Source organism: Momordica charantia, assembly GCF_013281855.1.
Source record: "Momordica charantia cultivar OHB3-1 chromosome 7 unlocalized genomic scaffold, Mcharantia_2.0 BLBB01000007.1, whole genome shotgun sequence".
NCBI lineage: Eukaryota > Viridiplantae > Streptophyta > Magnoliopsida > Cucurbitales > Cucurbitaceae > Momordica > Momordica charantia.
Genome location: NW_028275165.1, coordinates 14,214,449 through 14,228,413, shown reverse-complemented (window position 1 = coordinate 14,228,413; position 13,965 = coordinate 14,214,449). Strand labels below are relative to the sequence as shown.

Genomic DNA, 13,965 nt, shown 5'->3' with positions numbered 1-13,965 from the left:
AACTTTTTGGGAAAACATGTTGAGCAATGAATGGAAAGCAAAAAACACTACGTCTTAGCAACCCTTTTTAGACATAAAAGGCTAACTATCCATAACCAGGCTAGAGACGGGAATTTAGAAAGACATATTGAAGAAAATACAGCAAGTAAAATGGTTGAATGTGGAATGCATGTGTGAAAAACAAAAGTTAACTAACGGAGAGTTTTTATCGGGATTGAGAGCTTCGCCCTTCTCTTTCAAGCAAGGGAGTGTCACGTGCTCTTTCCTCCAAAAACACAACTCTCTTAACTAAAAATAAAGTAAAGACAAAGAGAGAATAAGCAAAGTGCTAGATTTTTATATATTTGAATAAGTAGAAAATAACTAAGTACAAATGGAAACAAAACAAAGCTCAATAAAAGAATGTAAAGTACTCGGGATTTAAAACCAAAAGCAACTAATGAAAGCAACTCAAAAGTACTAGAAAGCAACAAAGAAACACTAAAAATGATCAAGAGAAGGAAGCAAGGCTTGATGAATTTGGTGGAGAAGTTGCTGGAATTTATAGCTGTGCAGAATTGGTTAGGTAGGTCCTAAAACGATGGTGAATCACCCATTTCCAACTCTTTTGACTGACCAAATCGTGCTCAAACTGATAGTGGAACACTTCTTCTACACGTATGCATCGGTTGGAACCACCAAAACGCATTGGAGACGTGTTTCATTAACGGCAAAGTTGGAAGAAAACATGTTTTTCTGCAGGCTTCCCAGGCGCCTGGCGCCTCCTACCTTTCCGTAGTTTTTCCGTCTTTGCTTCTTTTGATTAATTTGCACTCCCAAATGGTCCTAAAATGTCATAAATACAATATAAGCCAACCACAAACCTAATATATGAATTTTGCATGAATTGGAACTCAAACGATCGAGAAAAATCCGAAACAAAGCTGAAACATTGTAAAAACAGCATCTAAAACCTTCTTTTTACGCATGTAAACAAGCGTAATCACACCCCCAAACTTAACTTTTTGCTTGTCCTCAAGCAAAACTTAGCAACTTTAATCAGCTTTCTAACACATGGACAGGAAAAGCAAAAGCAACCGAGATGTTCAATCATAATTGTCTCAAGGAAAAGATGTCAGAGCCTACCATTCTATTGCCTTTGTAAACTTAGTCACTATAAACCAAGTTTGAAATGATAAAAACTTTTTCTTTCAAAATCTTTTGTCTTCTCTTTCAAAAACAGAAAACGTTTTCAAATACCCCTAAGGAATCTGCACACCCCTCTACACCACTTTACACTACAGACTTACCTCTGACAGACCCTACTCTCCCTGATCTCATACTAACAGTCTTTCAATCATTACTTAGAAACACTTTGAACCATAACACACTAATCATACAAAGATCAATAACAAACAGCTACTTCATAACACGACGACAATCAAACTAATCACTTATCACATCTTATCTTTTTGTCAAATCAACCACCATATTCCTCAACTAAATAGCTGCCCCTGAGGTTTCCACATACTAACATCGGTTTTACACTGTAGAAAGACTTGAACTAACAGCTAGGTCATCGACATGAGAAACACGAAGTCACTTATAACCATCTTTACTGTTATTTTCTAACACCAACCTAAAATGTTTTACAGTTCGGGAATCATAAATACATTTTCTTTAACTCTCATTGTTTTTTACCAACTCTCTTCTTCTAACACTCTTTCCCCACTCTTATTTTCTCTCAACAAGACTCTTTTTACTCTTTTGCAACTTTTTCTTTCTTTCTTCGTTTTTATTTTTTTAGCTAAGTGCTTTTCAACATTTTCTTTCTTTCCAACTGACTCTTTTTCAAAAGAAAATAGCATGATTTTTTAAATATAAATAACACCTTATCTTTCTGAAACAACGACTGACACAACGACTGTCCCCCTCAAACTTAAGAGAGACAGTGTCCTCACTGGAAAAGACTTTTGTGCATCGGATGAAAAAGGCTTAACAGTAAAAAGGACAAGGACTTCCTATATAGGGCAAAGAAAAAGCTTAAAGTCTGTAAAGATCAAAAAGACATAAAAGAAATGAGTTTATCACATAAACAAAGGAAATAGCTCAAAGCTTAGTAGGCATAGAACAAAAACTCAACAATCTCTTATAATCATCATCGACATGAAATCACATGCACAGCACAGATGCTTCAAAATAGGCATGTGAAAAGCTAAACTAAGGTTAAGTGAAGGCATACTTTAAGTGATCAGAAGATAAACGATACTAATTTATTCATGCTTCAACTGAGCTCGAAACATAATCAATACAAAAAAACATGCGTAGTAATGCTAGAATATGCAACTACGTCATTAACCAAAAGAATAATAAACACAAAAATAGCAAAGAAGGAACCTCCCCTTCATGAAGTCGGAGGTTGTGGACTAGGATCAGTGTCAATACTGGAGATGGATGACCAAGGATAGCAACTAGCGCTGGAGGCCATGAAGGTAAAACCGCAAAATCCAATGAAGTCCGTAAGTTGTAGATATGTTGCACGACTTCTCGAACCTGAGAGTTTTCGAAATGCTGGAAAAACAGGGCAGGCGCCAGGCGCCTGCGTAATTCTTTTTTTTTTTTTTTTTTTTCAACATTTTTTTTTTCTTTTTTTTGTTTCTTTTTTTTTTCAACGTTTTCAAAAAATTCTCTTAATAAGAAAAACTTTATAATGAAACAAAGAGAAAATACAAGATACAAAGACTTCCTTCCTTTACTTTTGTTCTTTCAAAAACGGATAAGAAGGAAAAAAACATTTTTCGCAAACATTTATTGACCTGAAAGTTGAATAGAGGTTTTTCCTTTATCCACTGGTTCTCCAAATACGGCTTAAGTCTCTGCCCATTACTTTAAAAACATTTTCTTTAGAGTCAACTAGATCCACTGCCCCATATGGGTAGACTTTAAAAATTGAAAGGGACCAGACCATCTAGACTTAAGTTTTCCAGGGAAAAGTTTCAACCTAGAGTTGAATAACAGAACCAGATCACCTTCTTGAAGATTGTTCGGCCGAAGACGCCTATCATGCCACTGTTTAGTTTTTTCCTTAAACAACTTAGCATTCTCATAAGAAAAGTGCCTGTGTTCTTCTAATTCCAACAATTGTAACTTCCTCGCTTCACCTGCAGCCAACAAATCAAAATTTAATTTCTTAGTAGCCCAAAATGCTTTATATTCTAGCTCAAGAGGCAAATGACATGCTTTCCAAAAACTAGCCTATAGGGGGACATGCCGAGGGGAGTCTTAAATGCTGTCCTATATGCCCAAAGTGAATCATCAAGCTTAAAAGACCAATCCCTACGGTTAAGATTTACAGTTTTTTCTAAAATGTTTTTTATCTCCCTATTAGATATTTCGGCTAACCCATTCGACTGAGGATGATATGCTGTTGCAACCCTATGACGCACATTGTATTTAGTCAGCAACTTTTGCATAGACCTATTCACAAAATGAGCCCCCCCATCACTTATCAGACAACGCGGGGTTCCATAACGCGTAAAAATGTGCTTTTGCAGAAAACGAATGACAACTTTGGAATCATTGGTAGCAGTTGCAATGGCTTCTATCCATTTCGAAACATAATCTACTGCTAACAATATATAAAGCTTACCATTAGAAGATGGAAATGGACCCATAAAATCTATACCCCACACATCAAATATTTCAATCTCCAGGATCGGGGTTTGAGGCATTTCGTGGCGTTTAGATATATTACCTGTCCGTTGGCATTTGTCACAACCTGGGCAAACTTTGTGCATCTTTGAACAGAGTAGGCCAAAGAACCCACTTTGCAAAACTTTGGCTTGCGGTTTGTGTCCTGCAAAATGTCCTCTATATGGAGACATATGACAAGCGTCTAATATCACCTCGTGCTCTTCTTCTGCGACACACCTGCGTAAGATATTGTCAGGTCCTAGCTTATATAAAAAAGGCTCATCCCAACGATAACATCGAACTTCATTTAGAAATTTCTTTACCTGTGTTGCTTGTTGAACTCATAAGGAACTATTCGACTTACCAAATAATTTGCTATATCGGCATACCACAGAACTGAATCAACTCGCAAGAGTTGCTCGTCAATGAACTGTTCACGTATAACAGTTCCATCGTCACAGAGCGGGGATTCCAATCTAGACAGGTGATCAGCAACTTGGTTTTCAGTACCCTTCCTGTCCCTAACTTCAATATCAAACTCTGAAGTAACAAAATCCACCGTATCAAACGTGGTTTAGCATCTTTTTTAGCAAATAAATATTTTTAAAGCAGAATGGTCAGTAAAAACAATGACTTTTGTGCCTATCAAGTAAGACCTAAACTTATCAAAGGCGAACACAACTGCTAACAGTTCCTTTTCAGTAGTAGTGTAATTGAGTTGTGCACCGGTCAGAGTCTTACTAGCATAATACACAGGATGCAAGATCTTGTTTTTACGTTGTCCTAACATAGCTCCTATTGCATAATCACTAGCATCACACATGAGCTCAAAAGGTAAATCCCAATTAGGTTCGATAATTATAGGAGCTGAACTTAGAGCAACTTTCAACATTTCAAATGATTTTAAACAGTCATCATCAAAAACAAAATGGTCTATCATGTCTAACAATTGACACAAGGGTTTAGAAATTTTAGCAAAGTCTTTTATAAAGCGGCGGTAAAATCCCCCATGCCCTAAAAAACTTCTAATCCCTTTGACATTTGTAGGAGGAGGTAGCTTTGAAATGATGTCTATCTTAGCGTGGTCTACCTCTATTCCTTGCTTGGAAATTTTGTGACCCAAAAAATACCCTCTTGTACCATGAAATGACACTTCTCCCAATTTAGGACTAGGTTTGTTTGTTCACATCTCTCCAATACTCTCTCCAAATTAACTAAAATGCGTCAAAAGAATTTCCAAAAACAGAAAAGTCATCCATAAAAACTTCTAGAATATTTTCTACCATGTCAGAGAAAATGGCCATCATACACCTCTGAAAAGTCGCGGGTGCATTGCATAGTCCAAAGGGCATTCGCCTAAAAGCGAACGTACCATACGGACACGTAAATGTTGTCTTCTCCTGGTCTTCTGGAGCAATAGTAATTTGATTATAACCCGAATATCCATCTAAAAAACAATAGAAATCCTTACCTGCCAGACGGTCGAGCATCTGGTCAATAAACGGGAGAGAGGAAATGGTCTTTCTTTGTTACCTTGTTGAGTTTGCGATAGTCAATGCAAACTCTCCACCCGCTCACAGTTCGGGTTGAGATGAGCTCATTCTCCTCGTTGGCCACCACGGTAATACCCCCTTTCTTTGGTACACACTGTACTGGGCTTACCCAGCTGCTGTCAGATATTGGGGTATATAACACCGGCGTCAAGCCATTTAAGAATTTCTTTCCTTACAACCTCTTTCATCTTCGGGTTCAACCGCCTTTGACTCTCAATAGAGTTCTTAGCATCTTCTTCCAATAGAATTTTGTGCATGCAAAAGGTCGGGCTTATCCCTCGGATATCTGCTATCGTCCATCCAATGGCCTTTTTGTGCTTCTCCAAAATCTGCAATAAAGAATATTCATTAGTAGGTGATAAATTGGAAGCTATAATAACTGGTAAAGTGTCGTTATCCCCTAGATACGCATATTTCAAATGCGACGGCAATGGCTTCTGCTCCAACGTGGGTGGTTCCACTATGGACGGAAGTAACGACTTGCATTCTTCTTTTGTGTTTTTTCAATAGGATTAGCCACATCTTCTGGTCCTTCTGCTATCTTATCAAGCTCTTCTTCAATCTCTGTAACTAATAAGTCATAAAACTCATCAAACATAACAGGATTCAAGCTATTTATAGCAGAGCACTCTTCAAAGTCTCCTGGTAATTTCATGGCATCTAGAACGTTAAATTTAACTTCTTCATTATTTACCCTCATTGTAATTTCTCCCTTCCTCACATTAAAAACTGTATCCCCAGTGGCTAGAAATGGTCTTCCCAAAATAATGGGAACGTCTAAGTCTGCCTCGCAATCTAGAATGATAAAGTCCCAGGGAAAATGAATTTGTCCACCTGGACTAAAACATCTTCTATCTTTCCCTCGGGTCTTATGATAGATCTATCTGCTAGTTGGAGGGTAATCGTAGTAGGTCTAGCTTCTCCTATGCCTAAAGATTTGAAAACTGATAATGGCATAAGATTAATGCTAGCGCCTAGATCACATAATGCCCTACCTAAGTTTTTTCCTCCTATGGAACATGGAATGGTAAAACTGCCAGGATCATTACATTTCATGGGTAGCGGGCTGCCTACAGCTTCACTACTACATTTTGTCATGGCTACCAGTTCATGCTCTCCTATTTTTTCTTCCTAGAAACTATATCTTTCAAAAACTTAGCATAATTTGGCATCTGTTCTAGAGCATCTACTAATGGTATATTTATATGCAGTTGTTTTAAAATATCTAAAAATTTTCTAAACTGGGAATCATTATTTTTCTTAACTAATCTTTGGGGAAACGGGGGAATAGGAGTAAAAGAAGGCTGTACCTGTGGAGGAACACTCGGGGTGTCCTCATTACCTTTTCTAATATTTTCTTTTCTGGTGTTGTTGGATTTTCTGGTATCTTTACAATTGGTTCAGTGGACGGAATCTGTCTGTTGTTGGCATTGTTGGTCCATCATATGCCAGTCCACTCCTGAGGGTGACAGCTTTGCACTGTTCTTTCCCTTCTCGTTTTGGTAATTCAGTATGGCCTGGAAAAGAACCTTGTGGTCTATTCTTCAATTCATTGGCGAGCTGTCCCAATTGGGTCTCGAAATTCCTCATTGATGTCGCTTGGGATTGTATCACTGCGTCGGTTCGGGCCATGTACTCCTTCATCATATTCTCAAGATTTGAGTTGTTATTTGAACTGGTGGAGTCTGTGTTCTCTGATTGTACTGCTGTTGCGGTGGTGGGATGTTATTGCTGTGTAGGTGGAACATAGGGCTGCTTGTTCTGTTGGCTCTGCCCTTGATTAAAACCGCTCGAACCTCCTTGTCCTCCCCATGAGAAATTAGGGTGGTGCCTCCAACCTGGGTTGTAGGTGTTCGAATATGGGTTAAAGTTCCTATTGTTCCCATGTCCTACATAAAAAACGGAAGCAGGGTTATGTGGACAATTATCATAAATATGATTTTCACTGCAAAATGAACAAATGAGATCGTTGACTTGGCAAACAGGGGCAGGAGTGCAATAATCCGACTGCACAGGTTGTATCGGCGTGGCTAATGGATTTTTTATTCCCAATGCCATCTCTTTCAGCCTCTGGTTCATTGTAACCATCTCTTTTTGCATCGAGGTCGCAATGTCCAGAGCCAAAACTCCAGCTGGATCTTGCTTCTTTGGTGCTGCCCTAGATCTTTGCGAACACCATAGTTCGTTGTGTGAAGCTAAGTCATTTAGGATGTCAACTATCTCGTTGAATGTCTTCTTTGTAAAGGCTCCGTTGGCAGCATTGTTTAGCATCATCTTAGTAGGATGATCTAAACCTCTAAAGAAATGTTCTATCTGGATGCATGCCGGCAAGCCATGGTTCGGACATTTCCTGATTAGTTCTTTAAATCTCTCCCACGCCTCGTGAACAGGTTCACGATCATATTGTCTAAAGGAGATGATCTCCTCTCTGATATCAGCGTGGCGAGTAGGTGGAAGAATTTTGTTAAGAACTTCTCCACTAACGACCCCATGTGGTGATGGATCCCGGTGGAAATGCATTGAGCCATGCTCTAGCTTGGTCCTTCAAAGAAAATGGAAAAAGTGTTAGCCTCAGAGCATCGTCTGTTATACCAGGTAATCGAAATGCATTTGCAATTTGAATGAATGATTTCAGATGATCATGTGGATCCTCATGTTCCTGCCCTCCAAAATGTCCAATTGTCTGCAACATTTGGAACATCATTGGTTTAAGCTCAAAGTTTGCGTGGGCTGGAATAGGGTTGACTATCCCTGAATCAAAGTTCTGAAAAGCCGTGGCGGCATATTCTCGCATTGCCACGTCTCTGTTGTCCGCCATCTGGATATGGTTGAATTCATCATTTCTCGCATGATCCCTCATATTACCATTAACAGCAGGTGGATCAACCGGATCACGAGGTGGAATATCTGCCATTGATGTGCTCGTACTCTCTACCTCACTTTCAGGACTAATTTCACCTTCTCTCTCTTTTTGCTTTTCTAGTTGTTTTCGAAGTCTTTGCTCCTTTCGAGTTTTTCGAAGGGTCCGCTCAATCTCAGGGTCGAGGGGTAGAAGAAAAGATCTTGTGCTCATGCACTTTAACTTACCCTTGTGAGATAAACGACCAAAAATATAGAACAAAAACGGTGGATGGAAATTACACCCAACAACAATTCACAAAAAATAAAAACTAAAAGAATTTGAAATAAATTTTAAAACTAAAGTCCCCGGCAACGGCGCCAAAAACTTGACTGGGTGTTTATGCTGAACGCACGCACTAAGCGTGGTAACAATTATATAGATGCAAGCGCACACCTGTCAGAGTAATATAAAATGGATGGAGTATCCAAGTATCGATCCTCAAGGACTTCTAAACAATTTCCAAACTCTGAAGTTTTAAAGAATAGTGAATGTTGAAATGAGTGATTCTTGTAAATGGGAAGTGGTCACAATAATGGTTTTGGATTTGGGATTTGGACTTATAATAATAAAACCTAGCCCGAATTACTTCAAGTTAGCCATCAAAGAATCAAGGACATGCTAAGGACAATATGCATTTTACTTTAGAAACCAACGACTACGCTTCTCACTTGACTTATGTCTAAGCAAGTTCAAAGTCCTAAGACATTCCCTAATATGTCTATTATGAGAGATATCTTAGTTTTAGGATGGAAATAGTCGCAACCTCGGGTTAAGGTCCTATGTCTAGGCTACTTAAGCGGAACCCTTATGTCTAAGGCGCTCCTCTCCTCGGTTTAACCACTCAACAATGCAAATAAGCAACCTTTTCAGTATTGACTTGTTAAGACTTACAGTGGCCTTCTCTAAATCCTAACTTTTTGGGAAAACATGTTGAGCAATGAATGGAAAGCAAAAAACACTACGTCTTAGCAACCCTTTTTAGACATAAAAGGCTAACTATCCATAACCAGGCTAGAGACGGGAATTTAGAAAGACATATTGAAGAAAATACAGCAAGTAAAATGGTTGAATGTGGAATGCATGTGTGAAAAACAAAAGTTAACTAACGGAGAGTTTTTATCGGGATTGAGAGCTTCGCCCTTCTCTTTCAAGCAAGCGGGAGTGTCACGTGCTCTTTCCTCCAAAAACACAACTCTCTTAACTAAAAATAAAGTAAAGGCAAAGAGAGAATAAGCAAAGTGCTAGATTTTTATATATTTGAATAAGTAGAAAATAACTAAGTACAAATGGAAACAAAACAAAGCTCAATAAAAGAATGTAAAGTACTCGGGATTTAAAAACCAAAAGCAACTAATGAAAGCAACTCAAAAGTACTTAGAAAGCAACAAAGAAACACTAAAAATGATCAAGAGAAGGAAGCAAGGCTTGATGAATTTGGTGGAGAAGTTGCTGGAATTTATAGCTGTGCAGAATTGGTTAGGTAGGTCCTAAAACGATGGTGAATCACCCATTTCCAACTCTTTTGACTGACCAAATCGTGCTCAAACTGATAGTGGAACACTTCTTCTACACGTATGCATCGGTTGGAACCACCAAAACGCATTGGAAGACGCGTTTCATTAACGGCAAAGTTGGAAGAAAACCTGTTTTTCTGCAGGCTTCCCAGGCGCCTGGCGCCTCCCATGTAAGTTTTTCCGTCTTTTTGCTTCTTTTGATTAATTTGCACTCCCAAATGGTCCTAAAATGTCATAAATACAATATAAGCCAACCACAAACCATAATATATGAATTTTGCATGAATTGGAACTCAAACGATCGAGAAAAATCCGAAACAAAGCTGAAACATTGTAAAAACAGCATCTAAAACCTTCTTTTTACGCATGTAAACAAGCGTAATCAGGGCACTACTTGCTTACCTTTTTCCGCCTTCTTATCTTTTTCTTCTGAACTTACAGGTTCTGCTTTCTCTTCTTGTTGTGGATTGGAGGTGGATGCAGGAATAGGTGTAACTACATGAGTTCCTTCGTCTGGAAGTGAAGGTCCTTCATAACTTAATCCGCTTCTTGTGATAACCGCCTTACAGTGCTCCTTTCCCTCACGATCTCGCTTCGGGTTTTCTGTGTGTCCAGGCAATGTACCTTGGGGTCTAGATTTCTGGTCATTTGCAATCTGCCCCACTTGCATCTCCAAGCTTCTTATCGCAGCATCAGTTCTTGTCATGAACTCTTTCATCATGGCCTCCAAACTTACGTTGCTACCACTTTGCTGAGTAGTATTTTGACCTTTTTGCTGATTGTATTGTTGAGGCTGCGACGCCGGTTGAGTTGGAAAACCAGGAGGAGTATAGTTTTGCTTGTATTGTTGAGCGGGTGCTTGTGCACTGCTACTAGCTACTCCTTGGTTACTCTAGGAAAAGTTTGGATGGTGCCTCCATCCAGGGTTGTAATTGTTTGAATACGGGTTGAAATTTCGCTGGGCACCTTGACCTATATAAAAAATAGATGCTGGATTAGCTGGACAGTTTTCATACAAGTGGTTATCACCACAATAGACACAAGATATATCTGAAATTTGCAAAATAGGAGAGGGTTCAGGTATCGCCGAAGTGACGGTTTTGGTTTCTTTCTCCATTGTCAACTGCTTTAACATTTGGTTCATAGCCGCCATTTGGGCTTGCATTGAAGCTACTGTGTCTAACTCAAAGATTCCAACTGATACTTGCTTCTTTGGTAATGACCTTCCTATTTCGCCTTGGTCATTAACGTCTGTCATCTTATTCAAGATATCAACGATCTCATTTACCGACTTCTCTAACAACGAGCCATTGGCTGCAGTGTTCAACATCATCCTTGATGAAAGATCCAATCCTCTATAGAATTGTTCAATCTGTACACATGCGGGCAATCCATGGCTCGGGCATCTTCTAAGTAACTCCTTAAAACGCTCCCAAGCTTCTTGAACTGCTTCGTTCTCCTTTTGTCTAAAAGACACAATGTTCTCTCGGAGGTCTGCGTTCCTGGTCAAAGTGTGGTACTTTGCCAAAAATTTCTCCGTCAGTTCTGCCCATGTGTTGATAGAATTTGGTTCTAACGCGTTTAGCCAAGTCCTTGCACCATCCCTGAGAGAAAAAGGAAACATTTTTAATCTTAGTGCATCCTCAGAAACACCAGGAAGTTGAAATGCATTAGCTATTTCAATAAAAGATTTGAGATGGGAGTAAGGATCTTCATTAGTCAATCCTCCGAACTGGCCCATCGTCTGTAACATCTGGAACATGACTGGTTTGAGCTCGAACTGTGCGGCTTGGGGTGAAGGATTATTTATCCCTGAATTTAGGTTATGGAATGCATGAGTGACATAATTCCGCATGGCTACATCTCGATTATCTGCTAAAAGGATCGGATTAGGAATTTCTCTTGCTCGGTTTTCTGCTTCTTCATCCGCCATATCTCCATTCACAGGTGGATTTTGTGGCGGTGGAGGATCTTGTGCATTTCTATTCATCTCGATGGTCTCTTCTTCTTCAACTTCTTTCTTTTTTTTACTTTCTTTCTCTTTTCTCAACCTCTGCTCACGCCTTCTCCTCTTAAGGGTTCTTTCAATCTCTAGATCAAAGGTCAACCAACCAGACCCTGTGCTCATACACAACTCCCTTAAAGGTTAGATATAACAGTTAATTCCAAGGACAGAGGTATGCAACAATCACACAATGAAATAATTCACTTGAAAAGAATATGATTTGAAACTCAAGTCCCCGGCAACGGCACCAAAAACTTGTTGAGATTTTCTCTACCTTTAAAAAGATTAGAGACTCGTGCAAGCGCACATGGTCACAAGTAATACTCGGAAGTAATCCAAGGTCGAATCCTCAGGGACTTGTTGCTTTTCAAAATCAAGTAATGCAGTGAAATAGTTCAAATATGCAACTGTGATTTAGGAAGAAAATAATGGTGAAATGTTGTTGTTTTGGGGTTTTAACCATCAAGCAATTTAATGAAACTCAACCTCCTTGTCTCCTACCTTGTTTTGATGCAAAACATGGAAAACACACTATGTTGGGAAAATGCACCAGGCGCAATTTCTGACTTTTCTTGGGATTTGAGTTCTACTCTTTCACTACCGCTTTTGGTTGCTGCAGAGGCTAGGGTAACCTACAATCATATTCCTATGTGTGATTACAATCCTAGAGAATATCTACTAACTCATTTGCATTATGGGTCAGAGGGCCTATTCCTAGGACCATATTTTATGCACTTATTCCCAAGTCACATCCCATATTGGTTTCCTATTATTTTACCTAACTCACCTTTCCCAAGGTCGGGCTTTGGTGTATAAATGGAAAAAAGATGTAAAGAAAAGTTTTTAGAAACCAACCCAAAAAAGTGTCAGGCGCAGTCTGGCCAAAATCCCGAGCGTGTTAAAAATCAAATCTTTTGACTAAGGCATTTCACAAGGAGGTTGATAACTAATTTAGAACATAATTAAATGAAAGTAAATGCACGAAAACATAAAGAAAGTATTTTTCATTGAATTTAAATGAATAAACAAGCCGTACAAGAAGTTCTAGCTTAACCCTCTTCTCTCTCGAGCGTGAGGGGAGTTGAAACTCGCTAAAGAATTTTAAAATAACAGAATGAACAAAGAACGGAAGTAAGAAACTGAATTAAAAGCACTACAGAAGGTAAAAGCGTGAAAAACAAAAGAAATGAACAACTAGAACATGAACATAAACCCTAAAAACGTGTTCTACAACTAGAGAGCATCTAGAAGAAGATGAAATGAAGCTTGGAAGGGATGATTTGCTGAGGGATGGATGGCCTCCTTTTATAGCACATAGGTTGGTTGAAACTCCCCTCCATTTTAGGTGGAAAAGGGTTGAGATTCACCTAACCACCTCTCTTGGACTTGGACTCACGGTTTTGAACATGTGGGAAATGTCCTCCTTGCCCTTCATTAATCAAAACGTGCGTTTTGACAAATTGCCCTCCAGAAATGCGCCAGGCGCAATTCTGCAAAAGACAGAATTCTGTTATTTTCTTCCAACTTTGACCGCATTTATCTCATATTTTTCCTAAAGTACCATAGTTTGACTTTTATGCATAAATAATCTATGTATGTTCTACTTTAAGAATATATGGTCCTTTTTGGCAAATAATAATGGGAAATGAGTCAAAAACGTGGTCAAACAAGGCTACTGACATATGTTTTTGCAGTAAAAAGTCAATCTTAACATCTGCTGAAGGTAATCGACTGCAAAGGTAATTCGTCTAACTCTTAGTCTTTTAGATTGAAACTATATATACGATTAGATTCAAGTGAGTATTCTTTTAGGTTGACTAGTCCAATGTGCTTGGGTTGTCGCGTGTCAGGTTAGCTCTTTTTTCCTATTCTTTACCATCAAAGAAGAGTGTGCTCTTCCTTTATTATTTCAAATATGGCCACACACTAGTTCGTTGTAGATCGAGAATAGTTGGAAAGATCCCATGGAATTCACATGATCTAAAAGGTAAGAGATTGGATCTCACTTTGTTGTTAGAAAAAAAAAATTGTAATTAAAAGTCGTCATTGAGATCTGCTAAATCGATTAATAACACATGCTTTCCGTGGCAAGCGATCCGTTCCGACTTCCAAAATTGATGGAAATTTTGTATTAAGGCCCATTACCACTGAGTTGGTTGTAGTCCAATATAGGCTTCAAAGAATAGTGAAAGTATTTGCCTGAGCAAATGAAAAATTGAATGAGGCACAACCAACTGCTACAATGTATCAAAAATGTGGGATAAAGCCATGAGAATGTTGGATCGGTATGACAACCCTAGAGGGAGGTGAATAGGGTTT

The 13,965-nt window shown here is 38.8% G+C and overlaps 2 non-coding genes across 2 annotated transcripts; both read left to right on the top strand.

The window, feature by feature from the left end:
* The first annotated feature begins 7,554 nt into the window (after positions 1 to 7,554).
* On the top strand, positions 7,555 to 7,661 carry LOC148210416 (small nucleolar RNA R71). The gene has a single exon (XR_015792510.1). It is a non-coding gene; the product is annotated as a small nucleolar RNA R71 (small nucleolar RNA).
* A 3,368-nt stretch (positions 7,662 to 11,029) lies between these two features.
* Positions 11,030 to 11,136, top strand: LOC148210415 (small nucleolar RNA R71). The gene has a single exon (XR_015792503.1). It is a non-coding gene; the product is annotated as a small nucleolar RNA R71 (small nucleolar RNA).
* The last annotated feature ends 2,829 nt before the right edge of the window (positions 11,137 to 13,965 follow it).